The sequence below is a fragment of the Triturus cristatus genome, chromosome 9 (genome assembly GCF_964204655.1).
Source record: "Triturus cristatus chromosome 9, aTriCri1.1, whole genome shotgun sequence".
Lineage (NCBI taxonomy): Eukaryota > Metazoa > Chordata > Amphibia > Caudata > Salamandridae > Triturus > Triturus cristatus.
In genome coordinates this window covers 476231990-476254234 of record NC_140592.1, presented here as the reverse complement: position 1 = coordinate 476254234, position 22245 = coordinate 476231990, and the positions used below count along the sequence as shown (strand labels likewise).

Genomic DNA, 22245 nt, shown 5'->3' with positions numbered 1-22245 from the left:
AGCGAAGCGCACAATAAATAGAGAGTAAGAGTAGAGTCGGGAGGGAAAAAGAAAAAAAAAGACAGCTAAAGAGGGAAGGTACTGTAGAGTGCGAGACACATAAGAAAGAGGCCGACCAGGTAAAGAGAGCAACACATGCAGGAAAGCTGAGGTGGCATGAAATAGCGAGGTATGCAAAACCTAGACCGTAAAAGAGAGAATATGACTGAAGGAGACAGAGGGGAGATTGAATAGGGAGAAAACAAGAAACGAAGACAAATGGCAAAGAGGGGGGAGAAAACAGCAATGGAGACACAGGCGCAGAGAGGCAAGCCAGTAAAGATGCACGAGGGACAGCAAAGGGGAGTGGAGCTAAATCAGAACATTCCAGGAGCAAAATAGCAAGAGAAGAAAGGACTGTCTTGGATATGGAATCTTCATCCTCCGAAAGAGAGGAACAGACCGTAGCCGAAGGAGACGCAGACAGAGAGGAACGATAAAGATATAGCAGGCCAGAGAGAAAAAAAGAGCAGTGGGCAAGACCCAGAAGGAATGGGGGTAGAGACAGGGGACCGAGAGGAGCAGGTGGTGGTGGTGGAGGGGGGGGGGGGGGGGGGTGGTGAGGGGGAGACAGTGCAAAGAAAGATATGAGTTAACAGAGATACTGGCCCGAGGCAGTAAAGAGTCAGACAGCAGTCAGGAGCGAAACGAAGTGTCAGAGGTGGAGGGTTTTCAGAACGTCTAACAGGAGATTCGGGGGTCAGGCCAATCTCATAGTCAAAGGAGAAACCAAGGGTCTGTGAGATTAGAGAGGAAGAGGTCGAACAGAGCTGGGAATGAAGGGAAGAACCTGATTGTCACCGAAAAGTCTGGAGGTGAAGGTAGAAAGAAAGACTGAGGAGGAGAAAGGAACCGCGAAAAGCTGTTTGTAGGACCGAAAATAGAATATATTGCTAAGGAAAAGAGAGAGGGGACAGGGAGATAGGCCGAAGGGTGCCCTAAAAAAGAACGGGAGACCTGGGTAGAGGGAGAAGATTGGAAGTGAGGAAGGTGGATAAAAACACGCAGTGGGAGGGTTGTGATTAGAAAAACACCCGAGGATCAACTATATGATAAGATCCATAAAACCTGTGCCCCCGAGTTATCATTATGTGTGTCTTCTGTATCCCTTCCCCCAGATATCCTCTTAGCATTTGACGGGATTGTTTTAAAAGTAGGCGAACTGTTAACTGTACCAACGTCGGGCCCTCCTTGTAGGGACCCCAAATGGTTTGACCATTCCTGTTCAAAAGTTGGTAGAGAGCTAAAGGCGGCTTTGAAGATTAGCCCTAGGGATCCCACATTGATCAGGTCGTTACGCCTGTCCTATAAAAAGGCCTTGGCAAAGCGCAAGGCAGAAATAAAGGACAAAATTTGGCAAGATCTGTTAGACCCCAATACCCTTCATAACAGCGAAAGATTCTGGGGTATTATCAACAAACCTGTGTTTGATATGGTAGGGGACAATTCAGTTGGCACCAATATCACTGAAGATGAGTGGGTATCCCACTTTAGTTTCATCTTCAATAGCAATATTCCTCAGATAGAGGTAGACAGAGGCGATCAAAGTGTAACTCTACCACTTTTTACAATTAGCGAGGTCGAGAAAGGTATCATGGGGTTAACAAGTAACAAAGCACCTGGCCCAGACGGTATGCCCCCGGATTTATTTAAATCCAAAGTATCTCTTTGGGTGCCAGTTCTTACTGCTATGTTTAACGCAGCTGCAGAACATGGCTGCCCCAGGTCTTGGGGGACATCTACGATAGTGCCAGTATTTAAGAAAGGTGACCGTAATAGAACTACCTGTTACAGACCGATCTCGCTTATCGATTCTGTGGTCAAGGTAGTGGGTGGAGTAATCCTGAACAGGTTAACAGCCTGGGCCAATAAGCATGGGATCATCTCTAGAATCCAATATGGGTTTCGTCCTGGCCACTCAACAATAGCGCAATGCCTTAACCTGTACATGGTCCTGGGAAAATATACCATGGCTCGGCAGGGCACCATCCACATGGCGTTCATGGACCTTTCCTCCGCGTTTGACTGTGTCAACCGGGGGAAGCTCTGGGAGGCCATGGGCGCCATGGGGGTGGAGCCTAACTTGGTTAACCTTCTGAGGGACCTGCATCAGGATACCAAGGCCAATGTGAGGTATTCACAGGATCTAAGGGTGTCGAGGGATTTTAGTGTTCATAGGGGTGTTAGGCAGGGCTGCATTTTGGCCCCCTTTCTTTTTAATTTATATATTAATAATTTGGAGGAGTTTTTATTAAATACAGGTACCGATTACCCCTATGTCGGCCGCAAGGGTCTGCCTGTATTATTATATGCGGACGACGCCGTCCTCTTGGCTAGGACCGCAAGAGGTCCCCAAACCCTATTAAACGCTTTTCATAGTTTCATGGAAGCTCGTGACTTAACGATTAACAACACTAAGTCTTTTCTAATGCAGGTGGGGCAGCGCCATAAGAAACCGTATTTATTTAGGGTTAATGAGGAGAAGGTCCCCACAACGAGAACATTCTCTTATTTGGGAGTGTTGTTCGATGATCAGTTGAAATGGGGACCACTACTCCAAAGGAAAAGGGGGTAGATAACTCGGGTTAACGCTGCAATATTTAATTTTGCCAGGAAAATGGGTAATCGACCTATTGCTGCACTACTAAAGATCTACCAGGCAAAGAGTGTGGCAATAGGGAGTTACGGCAGTGAACTCTGGGGGTATGCGGCAGTTAATGATATCGTGGTGGCAGAAAATATCTTCCTGAAACAATTGTTGGGGGTTCCAAAGGGGTCTCCCAACCAAATAGTGCATGAAGAAACTGGTACACCTTTTATTAGTGACATTCTAGCACTACGGCCACTAACTTTTTGGTTAAAATGTTGGCTAAATAAAGATCTGATTTTAAATCACCTACTCCTAAGGGAAACAATATATATGGATATTCTGCTTAAAATCCCTTGGCTACAATATCTGAAAGACTGCTTTTCTGCTGTGGGGCGCTCAGAACTTTTTTTTAATCCCGAGTCGATTAAACTTGCTGATGTAGAGTTTGTGAGGAAAACCTTTTTCTTATCACGACAAATGAATCGTGAAGAGGTGGAATTAAACAAACCGAGTGTTCGAAAACATGCCATGTTGAAAACTACACTTTTAATGGAGCCTTATTTATCCTGGCCCTTGTCGGGCTTTGAGCGATACTTGTTAATTAGGTTCCGGCTGGACTATTTTCATCTACTTTTAACTGTTCCAAGGGGTTGTCATCATGGTCAAGTGTTACCAAACTGCGGCTGCGACAACGAGTCTCCGCAGGATTTGGTGCACTTTTTATTTATTTGTCCCTTTTACGATTTACCCCGGAGATTCTATCTAAAGCCCCTTTTAAAAAAACAGAATTTTACCCAGGTTAGACCAGCCCTTTGTTATTTACAAATGTTAAACCCCGAAAGTACATTATTTTTGACTGTTTTTCTAAAATCTGCCTTAAAACTCAGAAACAGCAGGGCGAGTTAACTGTCTAGAATTGCTGCTATTATGATACATGCTTAATCGTGTCTGTTGTTTTTAATACATATTTTAATACTTGGGTATTTTATCTCTGTACATCAAGTTTTTCTTTTGTGCATTATTTTTTATCTGTCATTGTGCTTTTATGGTTCTTTCTGGCTGAAAAACCGGATAAAGACTTCTATCTATCTATCTATCACCCGAGGTGCTCAAATAAGATGGCGCGAGGCGCAGGTCAGTCGGACTGTGTGAGTGAGGTACTGTTGGACTGTGGGGACTGGTGAGGCTGACTGAAAGCCTTTCTCAGCAGAATGGACGGTGGCGGGCAGTCAGGTATGGTGAAACGGGCACTGGCTACACATTCCTTCTGAGGCAGTGCCTACGTTAGGGCCCCCTTCTCCCGTCACTGCTGCTCCCGCGCAGGTGAGGCGCCTGTCCCTGGGAGCACGCGCAGCAACCGCCTCGATAGAGATGTCTGCGCCGCACTCTGATAGACAGAGCGATGGCCACGGCAGGAGGGTTTTACGGCCCTGCAGAGGACTGATATCGGCACCGGAATCCATTCCACTCTCATTCCTACTTTATTCAGCAAGACCCGAAGGCGCCTGCCCTGCACACCGCAGACCCCGCTCCGTCTCCTGCACTGGCGCAGGGGGCATTCTATGAGTGTCCGCGTTTAACATTTTGCCGTCTGTCCTGCTGAGCTGACCTCTACCCCCTCGGCTTTTAGTACCCGTCCAGGCTCCGCCAACCAATGTGATTCAATGTTGACATGCAGTAACCCTGCCATTCGAGCCACGGTTCTATCGATGCACCTCGGCCCTGTCTTGGTCTGTCCTCGGTCATTCGAATTACAGCCCTTCCAAGATACCTCATCATCTGATCACTGCTCTGTCCGTGCTCCTTTATAAAGCCCCCTGGCCCCCCGTGCATTGCAGTCACAGTTTTGCCAAGACACCCCAGTCTTCACATGCGGCTCGACGTATTATTGGAGTCACAGTTCTGCCAAAGCTCCAAAATTCTGTCCAGTGGCGCCTCTGCCACCGAGTCATCATTGAGTAATGCACCTCAGTTATGATCTGTGGCACCCTATGTATCTGTCAAATGCTTCTCAATCTGCCTTTATCTGCCATTGGAGTCATAGTTTGGCCAATGCCCCACAATCCTGCCCAGTGGCACCTCCTGCCATTTGAGAGCTGACAATGCACCTCAGCATTGAGCTCTGAACCCCAGTCATTTGAGTAACAGTTCTGCCAAAACAATTCAGCCACGAACTGTAACACCCCCCTGCGTGCTTTCCGCAAAATGTCCTTGTCGATGCATTCAAGGCTAAGCTGCATACTTTGTTCCAAGCTGGGAACCCTCTGTGACTGGCAACATGGGATGTGCTTCTACACCTGTAACATTCTACTCTTGTCCCAGGCTTTTTGTCTTTGTTGATGTAGTTTTTATTGTTGTACTTTCTCTTTTCCCTATAACCCACTTCCACTTCCTTCTTTTGATTTTTTGAGTTCGTTTAATTCTCTCTTAGTCAGGACATGTATTGTTCTATGACCTTTGCTTGCAGACTTTATTCCTTCTCCCAGGGATGGGTCTCCCAAGACCCACAAATGTGCTTGTATCTTTTTCACATTGGTATTTACAATTGGTTGATCCCTGATCATTTTGTCTGTGTTGGACCCACAATTGCAGGTATTATAGAGGCTTCGCAGGCCTGTTAGGATCTTGTCAAAACTTTCATTTTCTCATTTTCTCCTAGTATAGAAGTGATGCCTCTCCAGAGCTTAAATTGTAGTAGGTTTACATCTGAGTTCCAATCTCAACATAGATTCTTCAGATTTGTTTATGTCCTCCTCATCAGATGATTGGGCTTTGGAAAGAGTTCTGAAAATCTCTTGGCCGTCCTATCCTAATAGGTGAAGTAATATTCATTTTTTTCTCCCAACAGTCACCTTGTCTGTATTGATGGCTACGAGGTAAGTCATGAACTTCTAACTCCACCTTTTCCATTCTACTGGTGAATCACCTTTTGTCTGTAAGAATTTGTGAGGCGGATAAAATTGCATATTAACAGTTTATATCAATGATTTGATTGACCGTAGCCAGCCCCAATGAGGCATGAGGGACTAAGGGCCTCATTACGATGCCGGTCGAACTGGGGTCTAATCGAATCGGCATAGTAGCAGAAACAGGTCTGCCTGACAAGGAGTCGGTGGTCCACCCACCATGATTTGGTAGCAACCGCCTTTATAGTGGTCGGAAAGTGTATTTCTCCAATTGCTGTTTGTGCTGCAGGCTGCAGCAGAAGCCGCAAGAGGAAAAACACACGTTTGAAACATCCATGCACCGTGTGGCAGCCACCATGCGGTGTTGGCCACACAATTTATGGTTGTTAAGAGCGGGGACCACAGGTACAACCTAGTGCCCATAGCGAAGGGCCACTGGGGACAGGGGTACTGCTAGGGACCCCAAAAGACTCTTTTCCCCAGCCTTTTCATGGTGGAAGAACCAACATAAAAAAGGCTGTCGGAAAGGTGCATCATAATCCCCATGGCGGTGCCTTGAGCCTGCTGGAGGTGGAGTGGATTCCCCTTACAGGCATCAGTTGGACTGCCTGCATCATAATACGGCAGTCAGACAGATGCCTCAGATGTCGTGCGGACTTCCACAGATGAGATATCGGATGTCTTTCTGCCGGACATCGTGATGAGGCCCTAAGTTTTTAACCACTAGTTACACCAAGATGCACAGTCTTTTATTCCCCACATGTATAAATTGCTGCTATACCAAGATTAACAGTATCATAGGCAGGAAACGATTATTTTTCAGCTCAATGCGTCCATATATAAAAAACTTCTTAATGCGTCTTCAAAAATGGCTGTATTCAAGCTGAAACGCATTACCTCCTTACCTTCGATGCAACACAAAATCAGTGCCGCAAATTTAAAGCTTGGCTTGGATTTCAGAATCCTGTGGTGAATGCATCGCACTAATGGAAAGGGGGGGCTCTTGGCCCCCCCGCCTGCATGGCGGTGCGGCGACCTCCCCCGGACCTCTCGGTGGTGGGGGCGTGTCCACTGGGGCGCGCCCCTACCACCGATTGGCTGCTTACATGACCCGGATGTCGCTAATCGACATCCGGGTCGGAGGGGAGGGGGGGCGGGCCACTGGGGTGGGTTAAAGAGGTGGGGAGCGCCCAGGTGACCCCCTTGTTGCCTGGACGCTCCCCCACACAACGGACGTGCCCCGGCGCTCAGGGCGCATAATTTTCTTCTTTGTTTCCCCCCCTTGCAGGTGCGGCGATTCCGGACGGTGAGGCGCTGGAATTTCTCACGAGCGGAGGAAGGCAGCTGATCCGGCTCATACAATTGGATTTACCGGGACTGCGGAGCGGCGAGCACGGACGTCCCTGAGAGACGGCTTGGCGTTCGAGTTCGCAAAGGTAGCGGCTGATTCCCGGAAAAAGGTACAATCAGCGGTTGGAGGCTGCCAGCGCCACCGGAGCGCTTTTACCAAACACGGTACGGTAGGAGGCCACGTGGTGGAGCGCGCTCGTGTGGGGCGATCGGTACAGTAGGAGGAGGGGGCATTTAAAAACAGAGGGAAGCGCGGCGCTTCGTGAATTCTGTGCTTTGCTGTACGGCAGAAAGTTTGTGGGTCTGCTTCTGGCTTCCAAAAATCAGAGAATTTGCAATTGTACGTAATTCCTACTGTTCCTAATCATTTTGACATCCTTTAATGGCAGTGATCGCCACTAGGTGGGGCATTACCAGTCGATAATTTCCTGACTGAAGATAGTGTCTTCTACAGCCCCATGGTCTTGCTTAATCCCTGCTCCGGAACTTTTCACTGACCGTTCACCCCCGTGTGTTACTTATTGCTTAATTGTCAGCTGTTAAGTCGTCACATTTGAAACCTGACACTGTGCGATCTAATGGGATGGAGTGAGGGAGCTCCTTAGGACATCACATGAGGAACCATTTAATTTGAGCTTGTTGTGTAACGTTCAGCCCTTGATATTCAAAGAAGTCATAGGAAGATCAGCTTTTAGCAAACTAAGCTAAGGGCAGGGGGGGGGGTGGCTAAAGAAGGTCCAAGCTAGCTTTCCCCAACTGCTTGTGAGATTGCTGGGTGAGGTAATTAAAGTGTAAGCTACTTACCTTTGTCTGAACGTGGTGCAGTCCGTTTTCACCGGCTGGTTGTATTTAATACTAGCATGTATTAATGCATTTTCTATTTTAGGCACATTAACGCTGTATCCTGTATATCACGTAGCGAGCGGAGTGGCGGACTTCAGTGTGGTCGCGGGCGAAATTCCGGCTGGAGGTGCGCCGGCTCTTGAACGGTAAGAGGAGAGCGAGGGGCTTGCATTGCATTGCTTCTGGTAGCCGCCGGGTGGGTCTACGTTAGAGTTTACTCACCCCTGACAAACCGGATAAGCCGGGGCGTTGCGGTTACGGTTGCATGGTGCTTACAGCCCCCTGTATATCCTCCATCTGGTGAAGGTAATAAGCGTACTTACGCCTGTATTAGGGTATTAGTGTAGGGCGGTGCACCTAAGTCATGGCGGGGCCAATGGGTGGTGAAGGGGGGTCCAGGATGGAGGCTATGTTGCAGGCCATGATGCAGGAGATGAACAGCATCAATAGGAGATTGAGTAAGGTGGATGAATTGGAGGCCCGCATGAATGAAAGGTTTACTGGCCCCCCAGTTTCTTCAGGCAGGCCCGCGCGGCAGCGGAAGGCACCCTTGTCCAGAGGGGATTTTGTTAGCCCGCCCAAGACGTCCAAGGCTAAGAGGCGAAGGCGCAGCGCCCCAGCCCCAGTGGTACCGGTTTCAATCCCACCCGCGGTTTCGGTACCCCTTGTACCTGTCCCGGCACCCGTTACATCTGCTCCTGCCATGCCGCCGGCGCTACCTCTTGTGGGGCCTACTTCCCCGCCCGTGCTACCGATCCCAGTGCCGGGTCTGCCGCCACCGGTCTCTCCATTGCCTACCATGCCAGTGCCACCGGCTATGCCCCCCGGGGTGCCCGTAGTCCCAGCAGAGAGCCCGGACTCGGTCCCGCCTGAATTGGTATCTCAGATAGCGGCTTTATTACCTTGGCTAAAAAAGGGGGGGGGTGTTACCAGCGTCGTCAGATCATGCAGCAGAAGCAGCACAGTTGGTAGAAAAGATTAAATCAGCAGCGGCAGCGGATAGAGCTGCGGTTCCCCCCTCTTCTTCACGTGCAGGTTCCAGCCCCGCCCAACCGAAAGCAGATGGTGGTCAACCGGCTGCGGCGCAGGAAAATGGTAAGGAGGTGGCACTGCCCCTCTTGGGCGATGGGTCATTGCCCTCTAGGAGTGAGAATTTGGCACAACATGTGTCCCAGGCAACGAAGGAATTGATTTGGGCGGGTAAATATGTTTACATTTTTTCATTGCTACTGGATCACAGGGAGATGGAACAGGCAAAGACACTAAAGGAGTGGATGCATCCAAGTGAGTGGAGGGCACAGTGTGCTAGATTTAGGGTAGAGGAATCTTTGCTCAATTGGGTTAGGGCTTTCGCAGTGTTCACGACCATCATGGCCGAACGGCCTCCTAATGTGCAGGCGCCATTGGCTTGCTACCAGAGTAGAATTGTGGGGTGGAGCGAGCAGTACCCGGGGGATGCCTGGAAGGAGTATGATGTTAATTTCAGGAAAGCTAAGGAATTTGACGCATCATTGGCATGGGATAAGGTGGACTCTGTGTCATGGCATAGGCAGTTCTCAGGGAGCTCTGCCCCACTACAGTCCTCCACTGCGGTCAGGGGGTACTCCACCAGACCTCAACACCCCTTTCGGGCGGCTCAGGGGAGTGAGGTCCCGGGTAGGGGTAGGGGGGGGGGGTTTGAGAGGAAAGGGGTGTGTTGGGACATTAATAAGCGCACCTGCACGAGGGCCCCGGGCACCTGTAAATTCAGGCATGCATGTTCGATCTGCGGTCATCCCTCCCACCCCGAGTCATCTTGCAGGTCCAAGCAGGGCAACCACAGTCAGAGGGGGAGGGGGAAGCCAGTGTAGTGCAGATATTCGGGATATCCCAACCCCGATAGATGTTTTGGCAATGATCCCTTGGTTGAATAGGTACCCGAATCACACAGCGGCCACTCTACTGCAGGAAGGTTTTTCTCAAGGTTTTAGGATCCCGGCAGGGGGCTACACAGGTAGCGCACATTGCAGGAACCAACTGTCGGTGCAACATAACCCCGCAGTGGTGGCTGCTAAGATTAGCAAGGAACTGTCCCTGGGTAGGATAGCTGGCCCTTTCCAGCAGGTGCCTGTTCCTGATTTTGTGTGTTCTCCACTAGGGGTAGTACCCAAAAAAGAGAAAGGGGAGTTCAGATTGATCCACAACCTATCGGCACCTAGAGGTGCGTCACTGAATGATGCGATTGATGAGGGGATTTGTAGTGTAAAGTATGCCTCATTTGACCAGGCAGTTGACTTATTGCGGGCGCTGGGGCCAGGGGCATTGATGGCAAAATCAGACATAGAATCTGCCTTCCGCCTCCTCCCAGTCCATCCTCTGGACCACCATCTCTTAGGTTTTACGTTCGATGGCAAGTTCTATATGGATAAATGTATGCCCATGGGCTGTTCCATCTCATGTGCTTACTTTGAGGCGTTTAGCTCATTTTTGGAATGGGTCATGAGAGAGGTCACGGGCCACCGGCAGGTGATGCATTATCTGGACGATTTCCTTTTCCTAGGTGCGGCGGGATCTCAGGAGTGTGCTTGGGCATTGCAGGAATTTTGTGTGCTCATGCGGGCTTTTGGGGTCCCGCTAGCGCCGGGGAAGACGGTTGGCCCGTCCACCTGTTTGGAATTCCTTGGTATCGAAATTGATTCAGTGGAAGGATGCTTCAGGTTACCCATGGCTAAGGTATCTAGCTTTAGAGCAGCCCTACGTCAGTGCCTACGCAAAGACAAGGTTACATTGCAACAGCTACAGGAGGTGGTGGAGCAATTGAATTTTGCGCTTCGGGTCATCCCAATGGCACGCCCTTTTTCACGCTCTATTGCCCAAGCTATGAAAGGGCTACGGGAGAAACATCACCACATGAGGTTGTCATCTGAGGTTCGCCAGGATATGCTTATTTGGATGGCATTTCTGGAGGATTTTAATGGCAGAGTAGTGTGGCCGGGTTCTCCCTCCACATCGGTGGAATTGGGCTTATGGACGGACGCTGCTGGGGGTACCGGCTTTGGCGCCATTCTGGGTACCAGGTGGGTCGCCCATCGGTGGCCAGCGGAATGGAGGACACAGGGACTGACTACCAATATTGGCTTTCTGGAGCTCTTTCCGATCTGGGTAGCATTGATGGTCTGGCCGGAACACTTACGCAACCAATCCGTGGTGTTCTGGTCGGATAACATGACAGTTGTGGAATGCATAAACCAGCAAGGGGCACGCTGTCCATTCATACTCCGTTTACTGAAGGAGATTGTGTTGCAATGCTTAAAATGGAATGTGGTTTTCAGAGCCAAGCATGTCCCTGGCGTCCTCAATAATGCAGCTGACTCCCTTTCTCGCTTTAAAATGCAGGTTTTCAGGGAACATCTTCCGGCGGCAGATCCCCAGCCGGCGCAATTCCCGGCAGTACTTTGGCAGATTGGTGCCCCAGATTACAGGACCTCGTGGTCGCTAGCTTAGCCCCCAGGAACAAGACAGCTTACGAAGGGGCGTTTTTGTCTTACCGGGCTTTTTTGGGGCAGGAATGGGAGGCTAGGTGGGCCCAGGAGGACAGCTTTGCAGCTTACCTAGAATCAATGCACAGGGAAGGGCGCTCAGTGGCGACTGCGAACAGACATAGGGCGGCGGTCTCCTTCTTTGCGCAGGGTAAGGGTATGCGTGATCCCACTAACACCTTTCTGGTGCGCAAGGCCTTGAGGGGTTGGCGCCGTTTACAGGGTTACCGGGGCGATAGTAGAAGGCCCATTGGATTGGCACGGCTGACGGCCTTATTGGGGGCGCTGCACAGTGTTTGTAGCTCCCAGTGGGAGGTTATCTTGTTCAAGGCGGCATTTTCCCTGGCCTTTTACGGGGCTTTGAGGGTTGGGGAGTTAGTTGCTGGGTCAAAAGCTGATAGAGTGGGCGGTCTACGGTGGGCCGGTGTGGAGATCAGGGATGACGTTATGAGAATAACAATTCAGAGATCGAAAACTGATCAGGACTCTCGGGGGCACACCATAGTGCTCCACCGGACGCGGGCCAACCCCTGCTGCCCGGTTTCTCACGTCGAGGCTTTCTGCAGGCAACGGGAGTACACAGCGGGGGACACACTGCTGTGTCACGCCGATGGTACACCATTGACTAGGTACCAGTTTAGGCGAGTCTTGGAGCGAACGGTCAGTCTGGCGGGGTTCGATCCAAGGGAATTCGGCACCCACTCATTTAGGATTGGGGCAGCAACTGAGGCAGTAGCGAGGGGTCTCTCAGTGGAGAATGTGAAGACATTGGGGAGATGGTCGTCTGAACGTTACAAAAGTTATGTACGAATTGACATGTTGTGACAGAATGGTGCTCACGCCGGTTATGTTTCTGGTTTTTTGCAGTTTCTCAAACCTGTCACGCAGGGGAGGAACTCGTCACCGGGCGCCAACGACCGACATCGGCACAGCACGGAGGACACAAGAAATTGGTGACTTGGATTGTGGGCCACTCTTATGTTAGGCGGGCGGAACATGTTTTTCTTTCAGGAGACCGTAGGACGCGTGCATTGCAAAAGGGGTTTGTTATATCATTTTTTGGGAGGGGAGGTTTATGCCTCAGCCAGTTTCGGGATTTTTTCCAGGGACTCTTAGCTCAGCAGCGGCCCCCCCGTCAGTGGTGATACTTCACCTGGGGGAGAATGATTTGGCAAAATTGGGGAGGCGCGTGCTTATTGAGGAGATCATTTCCACTGCGGGGTGGGTGGCCAGGGCTTGCCCGGGTTCCACAGTAGTTTGGTCTCAACTTATCCCTCGGTGGCAGTGGCGAGGGGGGGTCTCGGTCAGGGCGTTGAACCACTCAGTACGGAGGGTCAACACACAGTTGGACAAATTATTTCGGACCCCCCAGTTGCAGACGATTCCACATGGGTGTATCTGGGGCGAGCAATTTTACTTGAAGGACGGGGTGAACTTGACGGAGGCAGCGAACGTCTTGTGGTCTAATAATGTCTGGGCTTGGTTGGAGGGATTTGCAAAATAAGCGCGCTCTTGGTTTAGGTCTAGGTAAAGGGGAGGCCAGATCGTCGGTGAACAATGCTGGCCTGTGGCGGTAAGGTCATGACCGGTGAGCAACTATTTGAAGGTCTGAGGGGGCGGGCATCATCCTACGGAGGTGCCCGCCCAGGGGGAGGGGCTATTTGCCCCTCCTAGAACTTCAGGGGCAAGGTAACTGGTGCTTCAAAGGGGCGCGGGTTGGGGAGTCACGCTTTCCTTAGGCTGGTAGCCACCCCGCGCGCGCATACTCATGACGTCACCGGATGGCGCAGAGTAAGGGCCCTCCTTTAGTGGGTAAATGAAGTTCACGGCGTGGACCGGGTAATTACCGGGCCCGGCTGCGCATGCGCACACCTTGTAGGGGAGGCGCAGCTAGTAGGACCTGACACCGGTTAGCGACCTTGCCATATGGCCCAGAAATGTTAGTATACAAAAATGCAGAGAAGGATGTTAGACTCGGTTAGGAAACAATCTGTATTAGAGTCTCTGTTAAGGATAGTCACTCACACCTGTTGACAATGATGTATCTAATGTCCTGCTGAATTTTTGTATAACTGTTTATCATGCAAATTTAAAAAATTTATTGTTTTGTACTTAATAAATACGGCCGGGGGGTCTCGCGACCTCCCGCCTTCCAAAGATACCACGTCTATGTGCTGTGTCCGGGGGTGGTGCGGTTATAGCGGGAGGGTGGTAGCCAGTCACTGACCATGTGCTCTTAGGATGGTCAGTACAATACTACTTCCAAAGAGCATGCAATTCATACCTTCAAAAAGATATAACGCTTCCTTGCTGTTCATGGGCACAGACAAAGGAGGGAGGGTCTCACCACAGAAGATACTAGTCATCTGGAGGCAATTAACAATGGAACAGGGTGGCTGGGCTCCCGACCAGATAACGAGGGTAGCAGTCACATCTGATCCCTTCACTCGTCGCCAAAAGGTGTCAAATACAACAATAATGAGCCAAAGGATCAGCATGTGAGGGAACAGCCTTATTGCGTCTTTTTATTGGAATCCAGTTCTTTTGCACAGTCATTTTGCCTAATACAAAGAGGGATTAATATCTTAAAAATTCTTGACCATCCCAGAAATCTGCCATGCAACACTTAGTTTTATTGTAGCTGCTTTGAAAATTTGGAAATTTGGAAATCTTATGCGATGTAAGCATTGTTATTGTGATTTTAGAATTTTAGAACACATTTTATTTTGCAAATGAATTAACCTGTCGCTTTCTTTTATAACTGATTATGAATTTGGAAATCTTTCTTATGCACAGAAATACATCAACTGTTTCTCTTGGAATCTCCAGAAGTGAACGTTCTAGGAAGAACTAAGTAATCTCAGGACAAGGGGGAAAAGGGACAGAAGAGAGAAAGCATGCACTATGGCATCATAAACGTATCCTATCATGAAATACTACACCTCTGAATGTTAGTAACAGCTCTGCCAGTTAACCTCAACCAAGACTCGTGGCACGCCTGCTAACAGTTCTGAAAATGCACCTCAGTTCTGATTCTGGGCATGCTCCCTCATTTAAGTCTCATTGCTTATAAAGCACTTCAGTACCAACATTTGGCACCCATAACATTCGAGTCACCCGTTGCACATCCTGCCTTTCCAGTTATACCAATGAGCTTCAGTGCAAATGTGTGGCACTGGCTGCCACTGAAGTCACATTGACCTGAGGCAGCTCCTGCAATGCGAGTCACGCTGATTTATGGCACCATCTACCATTTGAGAACATTGACCTGTGGGATTCCTTGCTATTCAAGTCACATTGACCCATGACACCAAGGTATGCCATTTGAGTCCCACTGATCTGTGACACTGCCTTCTGCCATGCAAGGCATATTGACATGCACCAACTCCTGCTATTCGAGTTACACATGTGGCACTCCCACTCATTCAACTCACATTTATCTGTGACACTCACTTTCTGTAATTATATTCACATTCACTTGGGAAATTTCCTACCATTCCAGTCACAATGACCTCGGTCACCGTTGCTCAATCGAGTCCTGTTGTCCTGTGGTACGCCTGCCATTCAAGTGACATTGACCTATGGCATGGCCTACCATTCAAGTCAAAATGACCTGGGACCCCTCTTATCATTCCAGTCACATCGAACTGTGACATTGCCTGCCATTCAAGTGAAATTGACCTATGGCATGGCCTGTTATTTCAGTCACGCTGACTTGTGGCACTCCCTATCATTCAAGTCACACTGACCTGTGGCGCTCCCTATAATTCAAGTCACACTGACCAGTGGCACTCCCTATCATTCAAGTCACACTGACCTGTGACACTTCCTATCATTCAACTCACACTTGCCGGTGGCACTCCCTATCATTCAAGTCACACTGGCCCGTGGCACTCCCTATCATTCAAGTCACACTGACCTGTGGCACTCCCTATCATTCAAGTCACACTGACCTGTGACACTCCCTATCATTCAAGTCACACTGACCTATGGCACTCCCTATCATTCAAGTCCCACTGACCTGTGACACTTCCTATCTTTCAACTCACACTGACCGGTGGCACTCCCTATCATTCAAGTCACACTGGCTCGTGGCACTCCCTATCATTCAAGTCACACTGACCTGTGGCACTCCCTATCATTCAAGTCACACTGACCTGTGACACTCCCTATCATTCAACTCACACTGACCGGTGGCACTCCCTATCATTCAAGTCACACTGACCTATGGCACTCCCTATCATTCAAGTCACACTGACCCGTGGCACTCCCTATCATTCAAGTCACACTGACCTGTGGCACTCCCTATCATTCAAGTCACACTGACCTGTGGCACTCCCTATCATTCAAGTCACATTGAGCTGTGGCATCAAGAGTCACATTGATCTGTGACACTGACTTTTGCCATGCAAGGCATGTTGACATGTGCCACCTCCAGCTATTCGAGTCACCCTAACCTGTGGCACTCCCCCAGTCATTCAAGTCACCCTGACCTGTGGCACAACCCCTCATTCGAGTCACATTGACCTGTGACACCCCTTCCCATTGCAGTCACTTTGAACTGTGACATTGCCTGTCATTCGAGTCACATTGACCCATGGTACGGCCTGCTCTTCGAGTCACAATGACCTGAGGCCTTCCCTTCCATTTGAGTCACACGCTGCCATTCCAGTCACATTTAACTGTGGCATGGTCTGCTCCTCGAGTCACAATGGCCTGTGTCATTCCGTTCCCTTCATCCTGTCATTCTTTACACACTTAACTCTGGCCCTTCGTGCCATTTTAGCCACATTGTCCTGTGACACCTGGAGTGATTCGATTGATTCGTGGCACCACCTGCTACTCGAGACACCTTGAGCTGTGGTACAGCCTGCTAGTCAAGTCACACTGGCCTGTGGCACTCCCTGCCATTCATGCCACAGTGACCTGTGGCACCGCCTGGCATTCGAGTTGCATTCACCTCTCACGCCGTGTGCCAATAGAGACATTTTGACCTGTGGCTTTTTATTGCAGCTCAATTCACATTGACTTGTGGCACCGCCTACCATTCAATACACATTGGCCCACGGCACCGTCTTCCACTCGAAACACATTGACATACGGAATTCGTATCACTCGAATCACATTTCTCTGTGACATTATTTGTCATTTGAATGACATTGACCTTTGGCCCGGCCTGCTTCTCTAGTCATAATGACCTGTGGCACCTATTCCATTCAAGTCGCACTGACCTGTGGCCCAATCTGCCCTTCAAATCCTATTAAATTGTGACACAGCCTGCCCTACGAGTCAGAGTCACCCATGGAATGCCCTGCCAAATGAGATATATTGACCTGTGTCACTCCATGCCATTCGCATCAAGTTGACCAGTGACACTCACTGTCTGCCATTCGAGTCACATTCACCTGTGGCACCACCTGCCATGCGAGAAACATTGACTCTTGGCAGCTCCTGCCATGTAAGTTACCTTGATCAGTGAAATTCTCTACCAGTTGGGTCACATTGACCTTTGACACCTCTTGTCATTCGTGTCACTTTGAGCTGTGACACCTCTTGCCAATCTTGTCATATTTACTTGTGACGCTGCCTGCCATCCGAGCCACAATGACCTGTGGAATTCCCTGCATTTGAGTCACTTTTACCTGTGGCACCACCTGACATTCCAGTCACACTGTCCTGTGACTCACCTCCCCACTCTAGCTACAGATCTTTTAATGCACGTTAGTTCTGCCTAGTTGACCCCCTAGCTCTTCCGTCACCTTTCACTCCCGACCTGTGACATTGCCTGTTATCCAGAACTTGACCTGTGGAAGCACATACAGGCTCACAGCACATTTTGGGTGTACAATCGGTCCAGTGGTCTAAGTGCAATAAAAAAAAAAAAGTATGTGCACTCTGAAATAGGATGCCGAGTCATGGAAAGTCTTTGGAGCTATGGGAAGGCAGAATATGCAGGGCAAGGGTGCAGCTTTGATGATTGTGTGACTACAAGCACCCCTCCCCTCCCATGCAGAGCTCATGGGGCCAAAATTAGGCACAAAGCATATAATTTTGAAGAAATATACCAACTAGGTATTTGCATGACAATATCTCTAATTCACCTTAAATATAATTGAGAAGACCGATTTGGTCGTTTAGGAGTGGTAAAAGCATCATTTAGTTTGGTCCTGAAGAAAAGCCTCAGGGGATAGGCTTGAAACATGTAGACCAGGAGACACATACCTATGATAATGTTTTTCTCCCTCTCCCCCTTTTTAGGTCTCGCCTGGCGTAAGACTGCGCAGACATGCGCAGTCTCGCTGGCGAGATTTAACGTTTTAGAGGAGATTTCTGTAGTGGGCTTTAAGCCCCGCCCCTCTTTTCCATTGGCTGGCATCACCGTTTATGCTAAACGGTGGCCAGCCATTGGAAAAGAGCGTCTAGTGACGTACACTTTTCTCTTTTAGAGCCGTCCCAGTTGGACTGGCTCGGTTCCTTTACATTTGTGGTAAAAGGTTTCCTTATCTTTATGGGACCATGTGTTTCAAACACATGGCCCCATAAAGACAAGAAAACCTTTCATGCTTGGCCTGTCGCTGCCAACAACCCTTCCCCTGCGAGGCCTGCTTCCCCACCTTACCCCGTAACCCGACCTTTTGCTGCCCATCCTTACGCCTCCCCCCAGCGCACCTCGGCGCTCCTTTGCCTCAGACCTTGCAGCGCCCCCATGCCCCCCTCCCCCTCCACAGCGTCACTCCCGGCCGAATTCCTCTCCCTCGATACTGCAGGTGCTGGGATAGGAGAAAAAAAAGGCACAGAATCACGGGGGCAGGGAAAGGGACAGAAGGAGAAAACAAGCATTGAAAATGCAATAGGTCTCGCCTTTGATTAATTTAAAGCCATTTGCTTTGCTAATGGTATTATATAGCAAAGCAAATGGCTTTAACTTAATAAAAGGCGAGTCCTATTGCATTTTCAATGCTTGTGTTTCTTTTCTATGCTGCAGCTGTTGGAACTTTCTTTCCTCGCACACCTTGGGATTTAACTTCATTTCCCAGCAGCCCGACTCTTTTTCATGCTGTGGGCGTTCGTACTACTTCTCCCAGCACTCTTTGGGATGATACCACATTTCCCAGCGTCCTAGGTGGCCTTCCCGTCATCCAAACAATTTAAACACCGGCACCCGGTAGCTTCTTTGCATCGACCAGTCCGGACACCTGCCTGGGAGACAACGGTCTCCTACTCACATGAGTACCCACGCTCCGGTTATCAGCTTGGGGCTCTCCTCTGCTTCATGCCACCCCCCAGTCCCAGTGTGTCCGTCTCACGTTATTGAGACTTCCACGCTCCAGCAGTCAGCTCGGGGCTCTCCTTTGCCTTATGCCACCCCCCAGTCCCATTGTGTCCGTCTCACGTTACTGAGACTTCCAGGGTTCGGCTACCTGCTCAGGGCTCTCCGTTGCCTCATGCCATCATTTTCAGTCCTAGCTGCTTCATCTCCCTCATTAAAGACTCCTTTTGACTGGCAGCATTCGAGCTCCGGGTCCCCTGGCCCACGCCACACTCAGGATGGGTCTTTTTATTCAACTTCATTTTCTTTCAATTTCACGTCAGCACCGTGGCCCCGGGTCTCTTGGCCCTTGCCGCCCATATTGGCGGTCAGACGCGGCACTTCAGCACCAGTTATCTCTCCTGGTGGGTGCATATTTTTGAACTGCTTTTCAGGAAGATTCAACGTGGAATCCCATGTTCTGCATTGAGCGGGCTTGCGGTTATACCCGTTTCTGGGCCCTCTCATTTCCTTGGCCTAAGATATTTACCAGTAATCACAGGCCATGTTGGTTGTTTCCCATTCCCCCTTCCATGGATTCACGTTCTTCCCTTTAAAAATAAGTCTCGAAGGGCACCACTTCAGTACTGTTCTATCGGGCCCAGTCCTTCATTCTCTGGCAAGTTATTAAACATCCAGATATTAATCTTCACTAACCCTTCTTAGGTGCTGGCAGGTTACCCCTTTGTCCCTCCCTTCTCTCCCCCCCTACCTCCCCCGGTTTGTACCTCGAGGTCAAACGCTTCTCCATCAGCCCACCTTCCAACTGGCCTGAGATTACTGTTGTCATTACTGGTTGCTCCCTGAAAGATTCACATATTTATTTTAACAAATTACTGTTTTGGTTTTGTTTGCAGAAAGCGTTGTGCTTATTCCTTATAAAGAAATAGCTCTTTAACCCTTTCGCTGCGGTGGGAATTCCGCCGCAGCGCTGGGGGGGTTGGGGGGCAGCGCGGTGGCGCTGTGCTCATGACGGAGCCACTCCGTCATGAGCCACGGTTGAGCTGTGCTCATGACGGAGTGCTTCCGTCATGACTCCGCCCAGTTGCATTGTCCCCCCGCACAGGCGGGGAAACAGCGCCGCGTGGGCGGAGCGGCCGCCAACGGTCGCGGCATGACGGAACCACTCCGTCATGAGCACACGGCAACCGTGGCTCATGACGGAATGGCTCCGTCATGAGCAGGGGAGGGGTTAATTACTCAAAATGCTGCCTTGCCAATGTTAACTTTTATGAACTTTTACTTGACTTATTTGAAAGGAAAAATCGCAAAAAGAAAGAGCAGACTTGCCTTTTATTGCTATTGAGACCGACTTTCATTCTTGAGAATCTATTGGCGGTTTAACATCATGTGAGTTATGGTCTGGCTTTGTTCCTTAAAACAACACATATGCAGTAAGTAACCATGATAACAATCGTGACTGGCATGCAAATGTAGTGTCTCATATATTTCAATTACACCCCAAAATAATAGCAGCAAGTACTCTGTTTTCCCACGCCATGGTGTCCCTTTGATAAAAAAAAGTGTGAGGCAGCCACATTCTTCAAAAGTGCTAAAGGTTGGGGAAAGGATGAAAGGAACCCTACAGTGATTTTAAAACACGGAAACAAACGTTTTCTCTATATTTCACTTTTATCAGATTGGGGTTTTGAACTGCAATCAGTATTACGCTTTATTTTTAGGTGTAAAAGGCGGAGTTTTTCTTTAGGTCTCGCCTGATCCAGTGCATGCGCTGGTCTGGCGAGACTTTTTGTGAGGGCTCAAAAAATGCTACCATGGCCAGCCTAGAGCTACAGTGCAAGTGCACGGGCGCGCACTTAGGAGCAGAGGCTGGCAAACCTCGTCATGCTCATTAAGCGCCCGCGATCACTTTTGCGGCGCCCCTTTGATGTTCTTGTTCAAAGAACATCAAACATCAAAGAACATGTTGTTGTGTTAATGCTTTGCTGTGCCCGTTTGACTTAAAATGTGCTTTCTCTTTCCACAAACTCGATGTTTGTGTTCCTCTATTTTGAGATGCTTTTAGTATTACTGCCACACACACAACCACATGCACAACCACACACACAACCACACACACACACACACACAACCACACATACAACCACACACACACAACCACACACACACAACCACACACACACACACACACACATCCACACACATACACACAACCATACACACACAACCACACACACAACCAACCACACACAACCAACCACACACACAACACCACACGCACAACCACACGGACAACCACATGCACAACCACATGCACACAACCACACACACAACCACACACAACCACACACACACAACCACGCACACACAACCACACACACACACAACCACACATACACACACAACCACACACAACCAACCGCACACAACCAACCACACACACAACACCACACGTAAAACCACACGGACAACCACATGCACAACCACATGCACACAACCACACACACAACCACACACAACCACACACACAATCACACACACAACCACGCACACACAACCACACACACACACACAACCACACACACACACACAACCACACACAACCACACACACAGAACCACACACATACACACAACCACACACAATTACACACACACAACCACACACAACCACACACCACACCCACCACACACACCACACACACAAACACACACACCCCACACACCACACACACAACCCCCCCACACACACAACACCACACACAACCACACACACAACCACACACATACACATGCAACCACACACACACACACAATCACACACACATGCAACCACACACACACAACCACACACACACACAACCACACCAAGCATTGGCATAGCCAATAGGTCTCACCTTTGGGACCTTATAAGTGTTTAGCCACGCAACAGTTGATGTGGTTGTACAAAGGATATTGTGCTGCATAACTAAATACTTAGAAGGTCCCAAAAGCTAGACCTATTGGCTATGCCAATGCTTGTTTTATATTGTAATTGCATTATATAGTGCCTCCTACACCTGACGAGGCGTATATGTTACAAAGGAAGTGTGTGTAGGTAACATTTCAAAGATACAAATGAAACAATCCAATAAAAATAACATGCTACCTTCAAACACTAAAACTTTTTGGGTAAAAAAACAGTTATACGCATACTAATTGAAAGGTGCAAATTTATTAAATTATAATGTTCAATTACGCAGCATTTCACGCAAAATATCAAACTGGGTGGTATAAGCAGACATGCGCTATCTTTTAGTTACAATACAAACAGATTCACTGCTTATTAAACATCCTTCCACACAACCTAGAAAAATGATGTGGAGCAGCACGATGCCTTGCTGCTAAAACGTGAATATTAAAATGCCAACATATAAACGATTTCAACATTATTCACCACGTTCTTTGACATTTAGGAACATATATGTTAGCAACAGCAGGCGTGGTTTCAAAGCTACTGCTGCAGACTTTAAATCTGGTGAAGCAGTTTCCTGTCGCCATTAACATATGTGAGCAGTTCAAAACCTACAATGCTATGAAAGGTAGCCTACAGGTGTACGTTTGTTTTGCTTGCAATCTCCGCAACACCGCCCACAAAGCCACCTAGTGCTACACGTAGTAAAACCTGTAAATGTTAAGCACCCAGATTAATGTGCACCATGGCAAAAAACTTATAAGGTCCCAAAGGCGA

The 22245-nt window shown here is 49.1% G+C and overlaps 1 long non-coding RNA gene across 1 annotated transcript; it reads left to right on the top strand.

Annotated features, from left to right (window-relative positions):
* Positions 1-6838: 6838 nt before the first annotated feature.
* On the top strand, positions 6839-13223 carry LOC146798156 (uncharacterized). The gene is made up of 3 exons (XR_014969119.1): positions 6839-7050; positions 7772-7874; positions 12114-13223. It is a non-coding gene; the product is annotated as an uncharacterized LOC146798156 (long non-coding RNA).
* The last annotated feature ends 9022 nt before the right edge of the window (positions 13224-22245 follow it).